We start from the raw sequence: 19965 nt of genomic DNA on the forward strand, positions 1-19965 counted from the left end.
TATTCTCCCAGTCAGTCTCGTCGGCTTGTGATCCTGCCATGGTTAGCAGCAATAGAAACACACAAGAATATGATCCTACAGACTACTAGGAAGTGGTGGTGATGGTGTGGTGGACAGTCACAAATCCGTCAAGCGAATCTCAAATTCTTACCAGTTCTTACCAAGCAGCAGGTGGTGATCAGCAACCGTTGTAGTCAAAACTCTCAAAGCTTGGATAGAGCGATTACCAGGGAGAGTCAAACGCACGACGTAGATGTATGTGGAGCTGGGAAGGCTTATAATATGGTAGCAAAAAGGGTCAGCAATAATCAATTCAGAGATGCAAAGTTGAATAAACGCTCAACGACGGTACTGTGCTGGTCCTAGGCTAGACCGTGCTAGAGACGCGAGCCTAGAACACTAACAAAATCACGGCGCTGCACGTAAACAAGGGAAAAGCACACTCTGGAACTTTTTCGCTCTTTTTTTTGCGCTCCTCTTTTTTTGCGCTCTTTTTTTGCGAAAAATCACTATAATGGCGAGTGTCTCAAAACTCTTCCCTCGTCAAACTGATAGGATGGGCACGAATTTTTCTTTTTCGGAAATCAGGGCAGCGACGACGAAAAAGTGCGACAAAAAATCACTATGATGGCACGTGGCTCAAAAGACTCAGAAAAGCCTAAAAATAGGATAGGGAAAAATATTTTTGCCGTGAAATTTTGGCCTAAAAACTGCCCGGGGGTCTCCAGACTCTTTTTTTCGAAACCTACTCAGGCAAGGAAACAAAATCGGAAATTAGATGGATCTCGAAAACAAACCTAATATGAAAGGAACTCGGATTGGTGGTGGATATATGGTGGTAGGATATGGCAGCGGTGGTTGTATATGGATACGGATTGGTGGTGGTATATGGATATGGATTGGTGGTGGTATATGGATACGGATTGGTGATGGTATATGGAGACGAATCGGTGGCGGATAAGCGGTGGTGGTAGATGGCAGGGGCGATGATGATGGTGCGGCGGCGGCGTGACAACTTATGAACCAGAACTCGAAACTCTAAAGACTAGACTAAGACCAGCAACTTGACACGATGCAACCGCAAATTCAACAAAGCAAATACAGAAAAGATTATGCAAAGGCTCAGATTGGTTCGGATAGGATGAACTAACCCTAATTTTTTGGCTTTTTCGTGGATATAGGTATGAAGAACAGACTCGATCTAAACTAATCGAAAAACTGTAAAATCTCACCGAGCAACCTGGAAATCTGATACCACTTGATAGAGGCAAAGGTGTGTCTTTCAATGAGATGGTGGCTATCGTTTTGGAGGAAGTCGACTTTGACGATCCGACTACGAACGTGCGAGGACGTCGCGCCTTAGCAATCGCTAAACCAACTTGAGAGGTTATTGACCATGCGAGCACGATCAACCTGACCACGAGGGTCTGTTTCCTGCGGCAAACGAAGAACAAGCAAGAAACTGAGATTGCAATCTGGATATTGCGAATATAAGATGAAAGCTTTATTGATGAAGGTGGGGTTCTGTGACGTCTTGGTCTGGTCGTTGGACACAAACGAAGTACGCGAAGTTGCAGCTATGGCGAACTTTTAATCTAAACAAAACCCAAAGTCTAAACGATGCCCTAAGGGCTGTATATATGGAGGAAGAGGGAATTTCGTGGCCCTTGGAGGAGGGGTCCGAAACCAACCCTAACTCTTGTTTCCCCACACATACGGACTCTAAACAACTATACTTAAGTATTTCGAAAATACATGGGCCTGGCAATAATAAGGTGACGCAGCACCTAGAATAGCCTCTGGACGAATTTATGAAGTGGCATCTTGTATATTTCGTCCAAGGCTTCATGCACTCTTATGGTGGCTTCAAAGTCCTGAAATCATCACTTGTAACTCCGTTCTTGTTCCCTTGCGCATGCCATCATCTCCATGCTTGAACTTGCTCCAAGGTTCATCTTTCTTGTCCAAGCTAGGCCCTTCATTTGTAAGAAAACAAATGTATCCAATTTAGGCAGCATCATATCTCATGAACATTAGAATCGTTACCAAGAAACGAAAGTACCTGATAATTCAATTGGCGTGCGCGAGCTCTAGTAATTGGTCCAGTTATGTATAACAGCAGGGGCTTGTGGGTGTAACAATGGTATTGATGTCCTCATAGATGATGTAGGGTAGGAACCCTAATCGACCGATCTTTCACAGAAGGAGCAGATCCCCGCGATGAACACAAAGAACACGAGGAGGGAAACAAGGGGAAACACAAGGGGAACATGAGAGAACACTCAAACCAACAAGAATGATTACGCGAGTGCTAGATCTTCGAAACACGATAGGAGATACAAGATCCAAAGTCAACAACGGACGATACAAAGGTAACCGATCTTCTCTGTGAGGAGGTCTTGATGTTATTCTCCGCAAGGAGGTCTTGAATCCAAAGGGATCTTCTCCGAAGAGGGGCCGCGGTCTCTCTCGTGGAGTAGATCTGATGTGGATGAGCAATGCTCTATCTATAAAATGAGCTAAACCAATGCTAACCCTAGCTAGGAGGAGGGAGAGGTCTATTTATAGTCTTAGTGCAAATGGGGGGGGTAAAGTGAAGGGGTACATGGGCCTCAGCCCGCCACTGGACACAGCTAGGTACCGGTCGACTGCTGGGGACCGATCGTCCGGTGTCTCTTGGGCGGCCGGACGTCCAATGGCTGCCGGTCGTCTTCTTGTTCTGGCTCGTATGCTAGTGTAGCGGATTTCCGGAGGAGGCCAGTCGTCTGGTCGCTGGACGTCCGATGGCGCCGGTCGTTCGCTCGTTTGGCTTAGGTGAAGGGGCACTGGTCGTCCGGTCCGGGCCGGACGTCCGCTCACTGGGGTTCGGCTGGAGCTTCAGGCTCCGGACATCCGCTCCTGACCGGTCGTCCAGTGGCTAGTACTTCTTCTCCAGCTCTCCTTCTTCTCCGTCTTCACGTCCATCTTCCTCTTCTGATCCTCCTTGCTCCTTGGCTTCTTCATGGCCAACTCCTTGATACCTGAGTATGCACAATGTCTCTGTTTGACATAGTAGCCATGTCTCATGTGCATCGAAGTGGAAATGTGAGAGGAGAGATGTCACCTCAGTTTCGAGAGCTCTTGCACGTGCTCGTGTCATGGGTCCAAGCGGTGTCGTAGGAGATGTAGTTGGGTCCATGGGGATGACCCTGGGATGCTCTGCATCACTTCCATAGCCAACATTGTTTGCCATACCAAGATGCACCCTTGTGCACAATATTAGATCATTTGAACAAACTATGCCATGAATGTGGCCATAAGATTGATCATTTGGCTTGAAAGCCATGAATCTCCACACATGATAGCTTATTTCTGAGAACACTTTTTAAAAAATTGTTGTATTGCAAGTTTCTTATTTTTCCTGGTAACTAGGTCACATATAATGACACAATGCGAAGGCTTTCCAATTTTCTGATTTTGTTTGAATTTCCTATGCCTGTTTCAAAATGTGGTCAAAACGGCGGGCATGACCGTTCGTAGCTAGGGGTTGAATCTTGCAAAACTTTCGGAGTATCTCTGGTGAAATAGATACTATGTACCTAGAAATGATTTTTGGAAAAATTAAAGAGTGATCTATCAAGCAGTTGTAGTTCAAATTTGACCCTCTTCCAGCCGAATTGGAGAAAATTTGTCTTTTTAACAAGAGGTGATGGAAAGATTTTGACAACCATCCTTTTGGTCAATTGGAGATAAAATGTGGTCAAATGATTTCTAAAAATGGTGTGGTGCCATTTTGCAACAAATATTTGGTAGGTCCTTCACAGAAAAAACTCATTTTTGGCACTCAGAAAATAGAAAATGTTTTTATTGTGAAAAAAACTTATTTTTAATCAATTGCGACCAATTTAGATGGTCATAATGTCTTCAAAGTGTTTACTGTGTTCTCACTGGTCCATAGGCATCTCATCGGATCATGCATCAAACGACCTTCCCGGATCCGCCGGCAGCCCTCATCCCCCTCATCCTCTCAGAGGATACCCTATTCCCTCTCATCGCTCAAACCCTAACTGCCCTCTTCCCCTATTCAGATCAACCATGCAGCCCCTTGCTTCCGCCGATGCCACCTTCTCCCCTAGCCCTTGCACCCGTCCCTTCTGTTGGCCCCTGCTCTCCTCCACCAGCCCCTCTTGTTTGACCTCACGCAATATCGACCATCGCCCGCCTCAGCCTCGATGGAGAGAGAGGCGTCGTTGCCCAGCGACCACGGCTGGCTTGCTCGCCGCCTAGTGACCCCAACCCTGGACTTGGCCTCCACTCCACCGCCGGCGCACGAGGAGCATACCACCCACCACCACCAAACTCAACCCGTCCCAACCCAGCCCGCAACACCCCTCCTCCTCTCTGACTACCCCTGATTCCTCCCCAAATCCAGTCATCGTCGCTGCCCACTGAACTCCTCTTCCCCAATCCCAACTACCACCGGCGACCTCGTCTCCCTCCCTTCTTTCATTGAGGGCGCCTGAAACCCTAGCCCCTCTCTTCCCGCGCGGACGAGGTGATAGAGATCGCCAAGGATGCGTCAGATCCGGCAACGATGGTGCCAGATCTGCAACCAACCGCGGTGGCTGCTGCACCAGCATCACAAGATGGTAGTGGAGGGTCCCTAGCCGGCCGCTTCCACCATCTGGCTGACTAACCGACCTCACGATGGATGTTGCTCTGCAGGTGGTTAGGATCTCCGCCGTTGGCGTCGGCGTCGTCTACGGCTCCGTCAAGCTTGGAATCCTCAAGGTAATCCCCAACCTCCTGCTCGTTCCTTCCTCCTCTATGGTATAGCCCAAGTTCTTGATTCAAAGTTTTGGAATAGCACTTACTGCACTCATGATTTTGCATACTAGTAAGTTTAGATGTTTAAACGGGTGAGCCATGTGCATTGGTATTTACAGGACATTTGGAGCTTGTCTGCCTGCTTCTTGGGAATTAATTGGTTGGCCTTCTTCAAGGGCACTGATCTTACTGATTACCGTAAGCATTAGGTAGTGCTTTGCAGCAGCTTAGAGAGTTTGACTAGATTACATGCAACAACTATAGGAGTAAGATTATAGGTTCTGTCATTAAGAGTTTGTGATTCGACCACAATGGTTCGGTCTCCACCTAGTTACTATTTCATCAGTTGTCGTGAATTGATTTGACACATCTCTTGAATTATCCTTTGTTGCAATCAAGGTGTGCGAGAACATCCTGATCGTCCTGTGCGGCAACAAGGTGGACGTGAAGAACCGGTAGGTGAAAGCCAAGATGGTGACCTTCCACAGGAAGAAGAACCACCTGTACTATGATATCTCTGCCAAGAGCAACTACAACTTCGAGAAGCCTTTCCTCTACCTTGCAAGGAAGCTCTGATGCGGCTTGAACTACGTCGGTATTTCCCCAAAGAGGAAGGGATGCAGCACAACTATGGTAGGTATTTCCCTCCATGATGAGACCAAGGTTATCGAACCAATATCAGAACCACGCAAGACCACGTAAACAACTCCTGCACACAAAGAATAAATACTTGCAACCCGACGTAAGAGAGGGGTTGCCAATCCTTCATGGCTAAAAAGATAGGTAAAATTGTAGTAGATTGGATAAATAGATCTCGCGGGGACGCGAGATAAAATAAATAAATAAAAATTGCAGCAAGGTATTTTTGTATTTTTGGATTAATAGATCTAAAAATAAAAGCAAATAAAAATAGATCACGAAGGCAAATATAATAAAGAAGAGACCCGGGGGCCGTAGATTTCACTAGTGGCTTCTCTCGAGAAAAATAGCATACAGTGGGTAAACAAATTATTGTTGGGAAATTGATAAAACTTTAAATAATCATGACGATATCCTGCCAATGATCATTATATAGGCATCACATCTAAGATTAGTAGACCGACTCCTGCCTGCATCTACTAGTATTCCTCCACACAACGACCGCTATCCAGCATGCATCTAGTGTATTAATTTCATGGAGAAATGGAGTAATGCAATAACAATGATGACATGATGTAGACAAGATCTATTTATGTAGAAATAGACCCCATCTTGTTATCCTTAATAGCAATGATACATACGTGTCGGTTCCCCTTCTATCACTGGGATCAAGCACCGTAAGATCGAACCCATCACAAAGCACCTAGTTGGCCTAACTAAACCAAAGATTCGAAGAAGAAATATGAGGCTATGAGTAATCATGCATATAGGAGATCAAAAGACTCAAATAACTTTCATGGATAAAAACATAGATCTGATCATAAACTCAAAGTTCATCGGATCCCAACAAACACGCCGCAAAAAGAGTTACATCAAATAGGTCTCCAAGAGACCATTGTATTGAGAATCAAAAGAGAGATAGATGAAGCCATATAGCTACTAACTACGGCCCCATAGGTCTACGATGAACTACTCACGCATCATCGAAGAGGCACCAATGAGGATCGTGAACCCCTCTGTGATGGTGCCTAGATTGGATCTGGTGGTTTTGGAACTTGCAGCGGCTGGAATTGATTTTCATCGACTCCCCTAGGGTTTATGGAATATTGAGGTATTTATAGAGCAAAGAGGTGGTGCGGGAGGCCACCGAGGTGGGCACAACCCACCTGGTTGTGCCTGGGCCCCCAGGCGCACCCTGGTGGGTTGTGCTCCCCTCAGAGCTCCCCTCAGGTACTTTCTTGGCCCAACAGGTGTCTTCTGGTCCAGAAAAAATCACCAAAAAGTTTCGTTGCGTTTGGACTACGTTTGGTATTGATTTCCTGCGAAGTAAAAAACAAGCAAAAAACAGCAACTAGCACTTGGCACTATGTCAATAGGTTAGTTCCAAAAAATGATATAAAGTTGCTATAAAATGATTGCAAAACATCCAAGAATGATAAGATAATAGCATGGAACAATCAAAAATTATAGATACGTTGGAGACATATCAGCATCCCCAAGCTTAATTCCTGCTCGTCCTCGAGTAGGTAAATGATAAAAATAGAATTTTTTATTTGGAATGCCGCCTAACATGTTCATCACATATTCTTTTATTTATAGCATGGAAATTTGGACTTTTATATGATTCAAAGAAATACTCTAGTTTTGACATGAAGATTTCAATACTCAAGCATATCAACAAGCAACCATGTCTGATGTAGGGTAGAACCCTAATCGCCCGATCTTTCAAGGAAGGAGCGGGATCCCGTGAACAACATGAAGAACACGAGATGAAATACGAGGGGGAAACAAAAAGGGTCACAAAGAGGAACACTCAAACCAACATGAATAAGTGTCACATGTGCTAGATCCTCGAATACAAAGGAACGCACACGATAAACGATCAACTAGGGACGATACATAGGTAGTCGGTCTTCTCCGTGAGGAGGTCTTGAGTTCTTCCCTAAAAGGGGTCTTGAATCCGCTTGGGGGATCTTCTCAAGTGGAGGATCAAATCTCCGTGGATAAGGTAACCAAGTGGATGAGCAAAGCTCTCACACAAACATGAGCTAATCCTTTGCTAACCCTAGAAAGTTGGACAAGGTGGAGTATATATAGTCTTAATGCAAAAGAGGGGGGCGAAGCGGTACATGGGCTGCGGCCCAACACGAAACAGCGCACAGGCATCGGATGTCCGGTGGTCACCTAATGCGGAGCATCCCACGATCATCCCCATGGACGTACCTACACCTCCAACGTCACCACTTGGACCAATGACAAGAGCCCGAGCCAAGGCTATCAAAGATAAGGTGAACTCACTCCTCTCCGAACTTCCACTTTCCATGCATGAGAATAGGCTACTACCTCAAGTGGAAACCCTATGTATGATCAAGAACTTGGAGGAAAGCCACGGACCAACTACACTCAACGGACAAGACGATGAGGACGCCAAGTTCATGGGACAAGAAGGAGAACTGCTCGAAGTCCCCAGGCTCCGGACGACCGACAGATCCCGGACATCCGACGACCGCCAGGCTCCGGACATCTGACGCCCGACGGACGCCCGAACGTTCGACCCCGACTGGACGTCCGACCGAAGACCACCCGAGAAGAATCTACGGACGTCCGACACGCACCGGACGTCCGGACCCTCGCGAGCCTCCGGACGACCGGTGACCCCCAGACGTCTGATGCATGTGCACCGTTTTGAGTTGCGCCGCAGCCCATGTACCCCTTCGCCCCGCCTCTTTTGCACTAGGACTATATATACTCCACCTCGTCCAACTTTCTAGGGTTAGCAAAGGATTAGCTCCTATTTCGTGTGAGAGCTTTGCTCATCCACTTGGTTACCTTCTCCTCGGAGATTCGAGCCTCCTATGGAGAAGATCCCCCAAGCGTATTCAAGACCCCTCTTTAGGGAAGAACATCAAGACCTCCTCATGGAGAAGACCGTTACCCTTGTATCGTCCTTAGTTGATCGTTTACCGTGTGAACCCTATGTATTCGAGGATCTAGCACATGTGTGACTTTCTTGTGTTGGTTTAGTGATTCTATTGTGTTTCCCTTGTGTTTCCCCTCTTTTCCCCCTCGTGTTCTTCGAGTTCATCGCGGCACATGTGTGACTTTCTTGTGTCAGTTTAGTGATTCTCTTGTGTTTCCCTTGTGTTTTCCCTCTTATCCCCCTCGTGTTCTTCGTGTTCATCGCGGGATCCGCTCCTTTCGTGAAAGATCGGCCGATTAGGGTTCTACCCTACATCATCTTGGTATCATGAGCCACGTTGATCATGATTTCGGAGCCTCCCCGTTGTGTTTCTAGCCTAGTTTTTGTTGTTTTTCGTCCTAATTCAAAAATTCCCCACAAAAATAGCCCCAATTTTTTTTGTGATTTGTTAGTGTGTTGAGATTTTGTTGGTTTCGATCCGTGGATTTGCTTTGTTTTGAGTGGATCTAGCTTTTTCCCCCTTTCCCCACCCTTTCCATCCACAAAATCCTCCAGATTTGACCATTTTCGTCATCCCCATCACGAACACGTGAAGTTCATCCCGTGCCCGATTTTTGCCCAGGCACCAGACGTCCGACCCAGCCCGAGCGTCCGACGACCAGACGACCGGCCCAGCCCGGACGTCCGACCGACCCTGACAAAACTGAATTTTTTCAGTGTAGTCACCACCACCGCCCTACATTTCCGCATACGCACTCCTACCTCCAATAAACCATCACCACTTCCGCATACCACCACCATTTGGACCGTTTCGCTCTCCGACACGTGTTGCCACTTCGAGCTTTGAGAATTTGAGTTGCGGTTCCGTATCCTTTTTTGTTTCGGCTATCTAGGTACGGGTCGACATCAACATCACCGCCGCTCATCTTCACCACGGACGCATCAACAACAACGACCACCTCGACTACGTCTTGGTATTCGGTACACCATTTTGACACCATATCTTATGCAAGAACGGTAACCTCGTCTTGGTATTGGACATATCACTCTTGCCATTACATTGATAACCATCATAGCCTTACTCCTTTGCGTTGCTTACCCATCGAGACTAGCCATTGAGTATTGCCGGCAACGAGACTTGTGCACATTAGTGATCATACTTCTCATAGCATACATACATCATTGTTGCATATATTGGTATCATCTCTTGTGTCACAAAGTTGTCATCGCATACACAATTGCTATCTTGGTTCGTTAAGCATTGCATGAGAAAAGAGGTCAAACATCAAATAGCCAAACAAGCTTGTAAGCAAAGAGGAAAGATAAGCAAAGAGCATTTAAGCAAGAACCATAGCATCATACAACATTAAGTTTGTCATAGTCGATCATCTTGGATCATATCATCGAAACACCTTGCGTAGAGCATACTTGGGATAGAAGTCGTTGCATTTTTGCTAAGTAGGTTGTGGACAAGTTCTTGTATCCGCCTATTGTGCAATCGTGCTAGAGTCTCTCTAGTGTTGTGCAACACGAGCATTTTTGTGGATTCCACATTTTGGCTCAACCTCGGTTGCACGACCCCACTTATCTTTTTGCGTGTGTGTTTCCATGTACCTTATATGCTTGGTCTACTTGTTACATTGCATCGTGCGAATCTTTTCCAACATTATTGAAGCTCACTTACAATTGCATCAAATTTTGTGCCACCATCCTAACCAAGCTCCACCATAAGCTTTTACTTGTGTAGGTGTGAGAAACCGACAAGAGCTAGTACCAACGGTGCTATTTCCTTGTCCTACATTGGAGTGATCATCGATCCACTTTCAACTTCGGTCAAGGTACATTTGGTATTCGTTCTTCTTTTTCTACCACTCACATTTGTCTTGGAATGATGGATAGGCCAAGTACTTATACCAACCCATTCTTCATTGAGCACGACGACGACATGAACTCGTATGTCACCAAGAGTCACCTCTTTGGTGCACAACGTGCTTTGCATCAAGAGCAACAAGCCATGAGTGAACGCATCGACAACCTCGCTGCCGACTTGCGACTCTCCGAGCAACGTACAAAGGACTACTTCAACCACAAGCTCGACAATCACAAGCAAGAGAATGACGCAAGGATGGAAGAGATTCGCGCTTTGTTGCTCAACCACTCTTCTTACACTTCGTCTTCATCAAGAAGGACCCGCTCAACTCGACACTCCGACTTCACCCTCTCCGGCTCAAGTACACCGACATCGAACACTCTTCGCCGTGCTGCGCGCAATGATCGTCAAGCAAGCCTCAATCCTCTACACGATACCGACTCTCAAGAGCGCTGTCAACGTCAAAACTCAAGAGGCCTTTGCACTAGCACAAGAACGACAACAACAACATGAAGAGGAAGAGCGAGCGCGTCTACACCAACTAGCACAAGATGCCGAAGCACAACACCAAGAATAACAACTCCGTGAAGATCAAGCACTTGAGGCGCAACAAGCCCTCCAAGATTCAAGTCGAGCCGTAGCCAACCGAGGCCGACAAGCTCATGAACAAGAAGAAGCATTTCGCGAAGAACTTCCATGAACGACGACATTAAGCTCGCGTGCACCGTCACATCCCTCAAGTTCCTCCTCGAGCTCGACAAGCTCCCCCACAAGCTCGCCAAGAACATCAAGTTCATCAAGAGCATGAAGAGAATGGACATCCTCCACGACAAGTCCATCATGAGGTTGACAACCCCCCTCACCAAGAGCGACACAAGCTTGACACTCATCTACAACACGAGCGTCATCATCCCCGACCCCAACACAATGAAGAGAAATGCTATGGCAAGCTCAAGTTCACCATGCCCAAGTTCAACGGAAGCAACGATCCCGAAGAGTACCTTTCATGGGCATTGAAGGTCGACAAAATCTTCTGTTTGCACAACTACGACGAAGAGAAAAAGATCGCACTGGCATCCCTTGAGTTCCAAGACTATGTCCTCATTTGGTGGGAACAAGTAATAGAGCGCCGAGAGGCAAGAGGTGAACCACCCATCACTACTTGGGCGCAGATGAAGGATGCCATGAGAGCACGCTTTGTGCCTACCCACTACAACCGCGACCTCTTCAAGAAACTCCAACTACTCAAGAAAGGAACCAAGAGTGTTGAAGAGTACTACAAGGAGATGGAGATTGCCATGATACGAGCCAATGTCACGGAAGATGATGAGCAAACTATGGCATGTTTCTTGAATGGACTCAACCATCCTATCAAGAAGATCGCCGACTTCCAACCATACTCAAACCTCATCGAACTAGTGCATCAAGATAAAAAGGCGGAACGTCAAGTGCAAGACGATTTCAAGTATGCCAAGTTCTCATCCAAGTCCTACGGCTTCTCCAACAACCAAGATTCAACGACCCCACCACCCTCTATCAAGCCTTCTAAAAGCTACTTCGACAAGTCGAGTTCCAAGAAAGCTTCGTCAACTCCAAGTCATCCTCCTACTATGAGCAACTTCAACCGAGAGTTTCATCATCATCCACTCCAACCGATGAGACTGTCAAGACGAGCTCCTTCAAATGCTTCACATGCGGAGGCCGAGGCCACAAGTCCTATGTGTGCACCAACAAGCGAACCATGATCCTCAATGACAACGACACCTACGACTCGATGAGTGAAGGAGAAATGGACGCTCTTGAGCAAGTCGCCATGCACCGGCAAGTGAACGATGAAGAGGAACAAGTCTTTTGTGATGAAGATTCAAGTCCTGCCCTTGTTGTCTCCAAGGTATTGACTCTCCAACATCACCAAGAAGAAGACCAAAGATGCCACATATTCCACACCAAGGCCGACATCAATGGACGATCCGTCAAGGTCATCATCGATGGAGGGAGTTTTCATAATCTCGCAAGTGAAGAACTTTGCTCCAAGCTCCAATTGCCCATGACGAAGCATCCACATCCATACAAAGTGCAATGGCTTAGCAACTCCGGCACTATCCAAGTTGAGCATCGAGTACAAGTCTCCTTCAAAATTGGCGCCTACGAAGACAACTTGGAGCGCAATGTCGTTCCGATGACCGTTTGCCACCTTCTCCTTGGACGCCCATGGCAATTTGATAGAGTAGTCATCCACATCGGCCGAATGAACCACTACATCTTCAAGATGAAGGGCAAGGAGTACGTCCTTCATCCAATGTTGCCAAGCCAAGTGATCACCGACAAGCAAGCCACCCATCGTGGAGATCATAGTGAGAGAGAGAGCCACCAAAAAGAGAGTGAGCGCCACAAGCCCAAATCGAACACCTCCACGATGAGCGAAAAGAAGAACTTAGTCCTATTTGCCACCAATAGTGAGATAAGAGGAGTGTGTGAGAACCCATCTAGTGTCCTACACTACGTTCTTGTGTGCAAGGACAATGCACCACAAACTAACACTTCTCATACTCTTCCTCTAGTGTTGGCTTCTCTTTTGCAGGAATTTCATGATGTTTTCCCCGATGAGCTACCTTCGAGACTACCTCCACTACGAGGGATCGAGCACCGCATTGACCTCATCCCCGGAGCACCTCTTCTGAACAAAGCTCCTTACCGCGTCAACCCTGAAGAAACCAAAGAAATACAAAGGCAAGTAAAGCATCTCATAGACCATGGACATGTGCGTGAAAGTTTGAGCCCTTGTTCCATCCCAGTCATTCTTGTGCCAAAACGAGATGGTAGCTTTCGCATGTGCTCCAATTGTAGACCTATCAATGCTATCACCGTTCGTTATAGGTATCCCATTCCACGCCTTGATGATATGCTTGATGAACTTAGTGGTGCCACTATATTTTCGAAAATTGATCTTAAGAGTGGTTACTATCAAATACGCATACAAGAGGGTGATGAATGGAAAACCACTTTCAAAACCAAGTTTGGCTTGTATGAGTGGTTAGTCAAGCCTATGGGTCTATCGGAAGCACCAGGTACGTTTATGCCTCTTATGAATCATGTCTTTTGCCCTTACATTGGTGTGTTTGTTGTGGTCTACTTCAATGATATCCTTGTTTTTAGCAAGTCTCTCAAAGAGCATGTCACCCATGTCCGAACTATTTTGCAAACTCTTCGAAAAGAGCATCTCTATGCTAATATGGAAAAATGCCTTTTTGGCGTTGACAAGCTCATTTTCTTGGGTTTTGTTGTTTCCTCTAAGGGTGTTCATGTTGATGAGCCCAAGATCAATGCTATTAAGACTTGGCCACAACCAACTAATTTGCAACAAGTGCGTAGCTTTCTTGGCCTTGCGGGTTTCTATCGTCGCTTTGTGAAAGATTTTAGCACCATTGCTTTGCCTTTGCATGCTTTGAGAAAGAATAATGCGCCTTTTGTTTGGGGACCATCCCAAGATATCGGTTTCAATGAGCTTAGGAATTTGCTTACTCATGCTCCCAGGCTTGCATTACCCAACTTTGACAAACCTTTGAGATTCATTGCGATGCTAGTGGTAATGGCATAGGAGGTGTGTTAACGCAAGAGAAGCGCCCCATAGCTTACTTTAGTGAGAAACTCTCCGGCGGCAACTCAATTACCCCATCATGACAAAGAGCTATATGCTTTAGTCCGCGTTTTGCATGAATGGGAACACTATCTTCGCCCTCATGAGTTTATCATTCATACCGATCATGAAACGCTCAAGTACTTAAGGGCCAAACCAAGTTGAACAAGCGTCATGCTAAATGGAGTGAATTTATTGAGTCTTTTCCTTATGTCATCAAGTACATTAAGGTAAAGAAACATTGTGGCGGATGCCCTTTCCCGCATATGCATGCTTGTTACTCAACTTGAATTGGATGTCATTGGTTTTGAGCATATAAAAGACTTTGTATGAGCATGATCCTACTTTTGCTACTCCTTATGCCAAGTGTTTGACACATACCTCTTGGGAACGCTATTACATCAAAGATGGATATATTATGAGAGCTAACAAACTTTGCATCCCCGAGTCTTCTCTTCATTTGTTGCTTTTGCAGGAATCTCATGGAGGTGGATTAGTGGGACATTTTGGATGAGACAAGACGTTCGCCACACTCTCGAAGAACTACTTTTGGCCCAAGATGTTTCGCAACGTCAATCGCTTCACCAACCGATGCTGTACATGTCGCAAAGCTAAGTCCAAAGCTCAATCCCATGGCCTTTATATGCCTCTACCAATTCCATATCAACCATGGGAAGACATTAGCATGGACTTTGTACTTGGTTTGCCTAGGACTCGAAATGGGAAGGATTCGGTGTTTGTCGTTGTGGATCGGTTCTCAAAAATGGAACATTTCATTCCTTGCAACAAGATAGACGATGCTTCACATGTTGCTACTCTCTTTTGTAAGGCAATATTATGTCTACACAGAGTGCCAAAGAAGATCGTCTCGGACCGCGATGTCAAGTTCCTTAGCTACTTTTGGAAGACCCTATGCGCCAAGCTCAGAATCAAGCTATTTTTCTCCACGACATACCATCCACAAACCGACGGCCAAATGGAAGTTACCAACCGCACACTCTCTGCTCTACTTCGAGTACTCACTAAGAAGAACATCAAGGAGTGGCAGGAGTGCCTACCTATCGCCGAGTTCGCCTACAACCGAGAAAGACACTCAACAACCGGCAAGTCCCCTTTCGAGGTCGTCTACGGGTTCAACCCTTTCACCATCGAGCGCCAAGTTCAACGCCTTGCGATCAAGCTCAACATCAACAAGAAACCTATGGTCTTCAACATTGGTGATCTCGTGTGGCTACACCTTCGCAAGGATTGCTTTCCACAAGAACGCAAGTCCAAGCTTCGACCACGAGCGGATGGACCCTTCAAGGTGCTCTCACAATACAACGACAAAGCTTACAAGATCGACCTCCCACGCGACAATACAACATGAGCGACATCTTCAACGTGAAAGATCTCTCTCACCAAGTTCAACGCCTTGCGTCCAAGCTCAACTACAACAAGCAACTATGGTCTTCAACATTGGTGATCTCGTGTGGCTACACCTTCGCAAGGATCGCTTTCCACAAGAACGCAAGTCCAAGCTTCGACCGTGAGCAGATGGACCCTTCAAGGTGCTCGCACGATACAACGACAACGCTTCAACATCAAAGATCTTTCTCCCTTCCATGGTGATGAAGAATTTGATCCGAGGACGGATCTTCCCCAAGCGAGGGGAGATGATGCGATGCATCCCAAGGTCATCCCCATGGACCTACCATCGCCTCACCAAGTGCCTAGCGGACCCATGACACGAGCACGTGCAAGAGCTCTCGAAATCGAGGTGACATCACTCCTCTCAGATTTCCACTTAGATGCACATGAGACAGGGCTACTACCTCATATGGACACGTTGTGCATACTCAGGTATCATGGAGAAGCTAAGGAGCAAGGATAAGAAGAAGAGGAAGATGGACGTGAAGATGGAGACGAAGAAGAAGAGGAGCTCAAAGTCTCCAGGCTCCGGACGACCGACGAACCCCGGACGTCTGACGACCTCCAGGCTCCTGACGTCCGGCCTCCTCCGGACGACCGACACTTCCACACCCGAGCCAAAACAGACGGACATCCGTCGCCCCACGGACGACCGACGCCGGACGTCTGACCCCAACCGGACGACCGACCGAAGACCACCCGAGCCGAATCTACGGACGTCCGACAGGCACCGGACGTCCGGACCCTTGTGAACCTCCGGACGACCAGTGATGATGTAGGGTAGGACCCTAATCGGCCGATCTTTCACGAAAGGAGTGGAATCCGCGATGAACTCAAAGAACACGAGGAGAAAAAGAGAGGAAACACAAGGGAAACACAATAGAATCACTAAACCAACACAAGAAATACATAGGGTTCACACGGTACACGATCAACTAAGGACGATACAAGGGTAACGGTCTTCTCCGTGAGGAGGTCTTGATGTTCTTCCCTAAAGAGGGGTCTTGAATCTGCTTGGGGGATCTTCTCTGTAGGAGGCTCGAATCTCCGAGGAGAAGGTAACCAAATGGATGAGCAAAGCTCTCACACAAAATATGAGCTAATCCTTTGCTAACCCTAGAAAGTTGGATGAGGTGGAGTATATATAGTCCTAGTGCAAAAGAGGGGGGCGAAGGGGTACATGGGCTGCGGACCAACTCGAAATGGTGCACAGGCATCGGACGTCCGGGGGTCACCGGTCGTCCGGAGGCTCGCGAGGGTCTGGACGTCCGGTGCCTATCGAACGTCCGTAGATTCTTCTCGGGTGGTCTTCGGTCGGACGTCCAGGCATCGGATACCCGTGGGTTTTGGCTCGGGTGTGGAAACGGCGGTCATCTGAAGGGGGCCAGACGTCTGGAGCCTGGAGGTCATCGGACGTCCGGGATCTGTCGGTCGTCCGGAGCCTGGGGACTTCGAGCAGTTCTCCTTCTTGTCCCATGAACTTGGCGTCTTCACCGTCTTGTTCGTTGAGTGTAGTTGGTCCGTGGCTTTCCTCCAAGTACCTGATCATACATAGGGTTTCCACTTGAGGTAGTAGCCAATTCTCATGCATGGAAAGTGGAAGTTCGGAGAGGAGTGAGTTGACCTTATCTTTGATAGCCTTGGCTCGGGCTCTTGTCATTGGTCCAAGTGGTGGCGTTGGAGGTGTTGATGCGTCCATGGGGATGATCGTGGGATGCTCTGCATCATCTCCCCTCCCTTTGGGAAGATCCGTCCTCGGATCAAATTATTCATCACCATGGAAGGGAGAAAGATCTTTGACGTTGAAGATGTCGCTCACGTTGTACTTGTCGCGCGGGAGGTCGATCTTGTAAGCGTTGTCGTTGTATCGTGCGAGCACCTTGAAGGGTCAATCCGCTCGCAGTCGAAGCTTGGACTTGTGTTCTTGTGAAAATCGATCATTGCGAAGGTGTAGCCACACGAGATCACCAATATTAAAGACCATAGGTTGCTTGTTGTAGTTGAGCTTGGATGCAAGGCGTTGAACTTGGCACTCGATGGTGTTCCTTGTGTCTTCATGCACCTTCTTGAGATGTGTCGCTCTTGCGCTAGCGTCCAAATTGATGCGCCCTTGGAGTGGTAGAGGGAGAATGTCCAATGGTGACAAAGGGTTGAACCCATAGACGACCTCGAAGGGGGACTTGCCGGTTGTTGAGTGTCTTGCTCGGTTGTAGGAGAACTCGGCGATAGGTAGGCACTCCTCCCACTCCTTGATGTTCTTCTTGATGAGTACTCGAAGTAGAGCGAAGAGTGTGCAGTTAGTAACTTCTGTTTGGCCATCGGTTTGTGGATGACATGACGTGGAGAAAAGTAGCTTGATGTCGAGCTTGGCGCATAGGGTCTTCCGAAAGTAGCTAAGGAACTTGACGTCGCGGTCCGAGACGATAGTATTTGGCACTCCATGTAGACGCAATATGTACCTACAAAAGAGATTAGCAACATGTGAAGCATCGTCTATCTTGTTGCAAGGAATGAAATGTGCCATTTTTGAGAAACGGTCCACAAGGACAAATACCGAATCCTTCCCATTTCGAGTCCTAGGAAAACCAAGTACAAAGTCCATGCTAATGTCTACCCATGGTTGATATGGAATTGGTAGAGGCATATAAAGGCCATGGGATTGAGTTTTGGACTTAGCTTTGTGACATGTAGAGCATCGGTTTGTGAAGCGGTTGAGGTCGCGAAACATCTTTGGCCAAAAGTAGTTCTTTGAGAGCGTAGCGAACGTCTTGTCGCGTCCGAAATGTCCCACTAAGCCTCCTCCATGAGATTCCTGCAAAAGCAACAAACGAAGAGAAGACTCGGGGATACAAAGTTTGTCAGCTCTCATAAGATATCCATCGTTGATGTAATAGCGTTCCCAAGAGGTGTGCGACAAACACTTGGCATAAGGAGTAGCAAAAGTAGGATCATGCTCATACAAGTCTCTAATATGCTCAAAACCAATGACATCCAATTCAAGTTGAGTGGCAAGCATGCATATGCGGGAAAGGGCATCCGCCACAATGTTTTATTTACCCTTAATGTACGTGATGACATAAGGAAAAGACTCAATAAATTCACTCCATTTAGCATGACGCTTGTTCAACTTGGTTTGGCCCTTAAGATATTTGAGAGTATCATGATCAGTATGAATGATAAACTCATGTGGGCGAAGATAGTGTTCCCATTCATGCAAAACACGGACTAAAGCATATAGCTCTTTGTCATAGATGGGGTAATTGAGTTGCGCGCTGATACGTCTCCAACGTATCTATAATTTTTGATTGCTCCATGCTATGTTATCTACTGTTTTGGGAAATATTGGGCTTTATTATCCACTTTATATTATTTTTGGGACTAACCTATTAACCGGAGGCCCAGCCCAGATTTGCTGTTTTTTTGCCTATTTCAGTGTTTCGAAGAAAAGGAATATCAAACGGAGTCGAAACGGAACAAAATCAACTTGAGACGTTATTTTTGGAAGGAAAGCTACCGGATGGACTTGGACCCCACGTCAGGAGAGAAGGGAGGTGCCCACGAGGGTGGGGGCGCGCCCCCTGCCTCATGGGGCCCCCGAAGTTCCACCGACGTACTTCCTGCACCCATATATACCTACGTATCCTAAAACTTCCAGAACAGAGAATAGATCAGGAGTTCCGCCGCCAGAAGCCTCCGTAGCCACCGAAAACCAATCTAGACCCGTTCCGGCACCCTGCCGGAGGGGAAATCCCTCTCCGGTTGCCATCTTCATCATCCCGATGCTCTCCATGACGAGGAGGGAGTAGGTCTCCCTCGGGGCTGAGGGTATGTACTAGTAGCTATGTGTTTGATCTCTCTCTCTCTCTCTCTCTCTCGTGTTCTTGAGGTGATACGATCTTGATGTATCGCGAGCTTTGCTATTATATTTGGATCCTATGATGTTTCTTCCCCTCTCTACTCTCTTGTAATGGATTGAGTTTCCCCTTTGAAGTTATCTTATCGGATTGAGTCTTTAAGGATTTGAGAACACTTGATGTATGTCTTGCGTGGGATAATCGTGGTGACAATGGGTTATTCTATTGATTCACTTGATGTATGTTTTGGTGATCAACTTGCGGGTTCCGCCCATGAACCTATGCATAGGGCTTGGCACACGTTTTCGTCTTGACTCTCCGGTAGAAACTTTGGGGCACTCTTTGAGGTTCTATGTGTTGGTTGAATAGATGAATCTGAGATTGTGTGATGCATATCGTATAATCATACCCACGGATACTTGAGGTGACAGTGGAGTATCTAGGTGACATTAGGGTTTTGGTTGATTTGTGTCTTAAGGTGTTATTCTAGTACAAACTCTAGGGATGTTTGTGACACTTATAGGAACATCCCAACGGATTGATTGGAAAGAATAACTTTGAGGTGGTTTCGTACTCTACCATAATCTCTTCGTTTGTTCTCCGCTATTAGTGACTTTGCAGTGACTCTTTGTTGCATGTTGAGGGATAGTTATGTGATCCAATTATGTTATTATTGTTGAGAGAACTTGCACTAGTGGAAGTATGAACCCTAGGCCTTGTTTTAACACATTGCAATACCGTTTGTGCTCACTTTTATCATTAGTTACCTTGCTGTTTTTATATTTTCAGATTACAAAAACCTTTATCTACCATCCATATACCACTTGTA

This window comes from Triticum urartu, chromosome 5 (assembly GCF_003073215.2).
Source record: "Triticum urartu cultivar G1812 chromosome 5, Tu2.1, whole genome shotgun sequence".
Taxonomy (NCBI): Eukaryota; Viridiplantae; Streptophyta; class Magnoliopsida; order Poales; family Poaceae; genus Triticum; species Triticum urartu.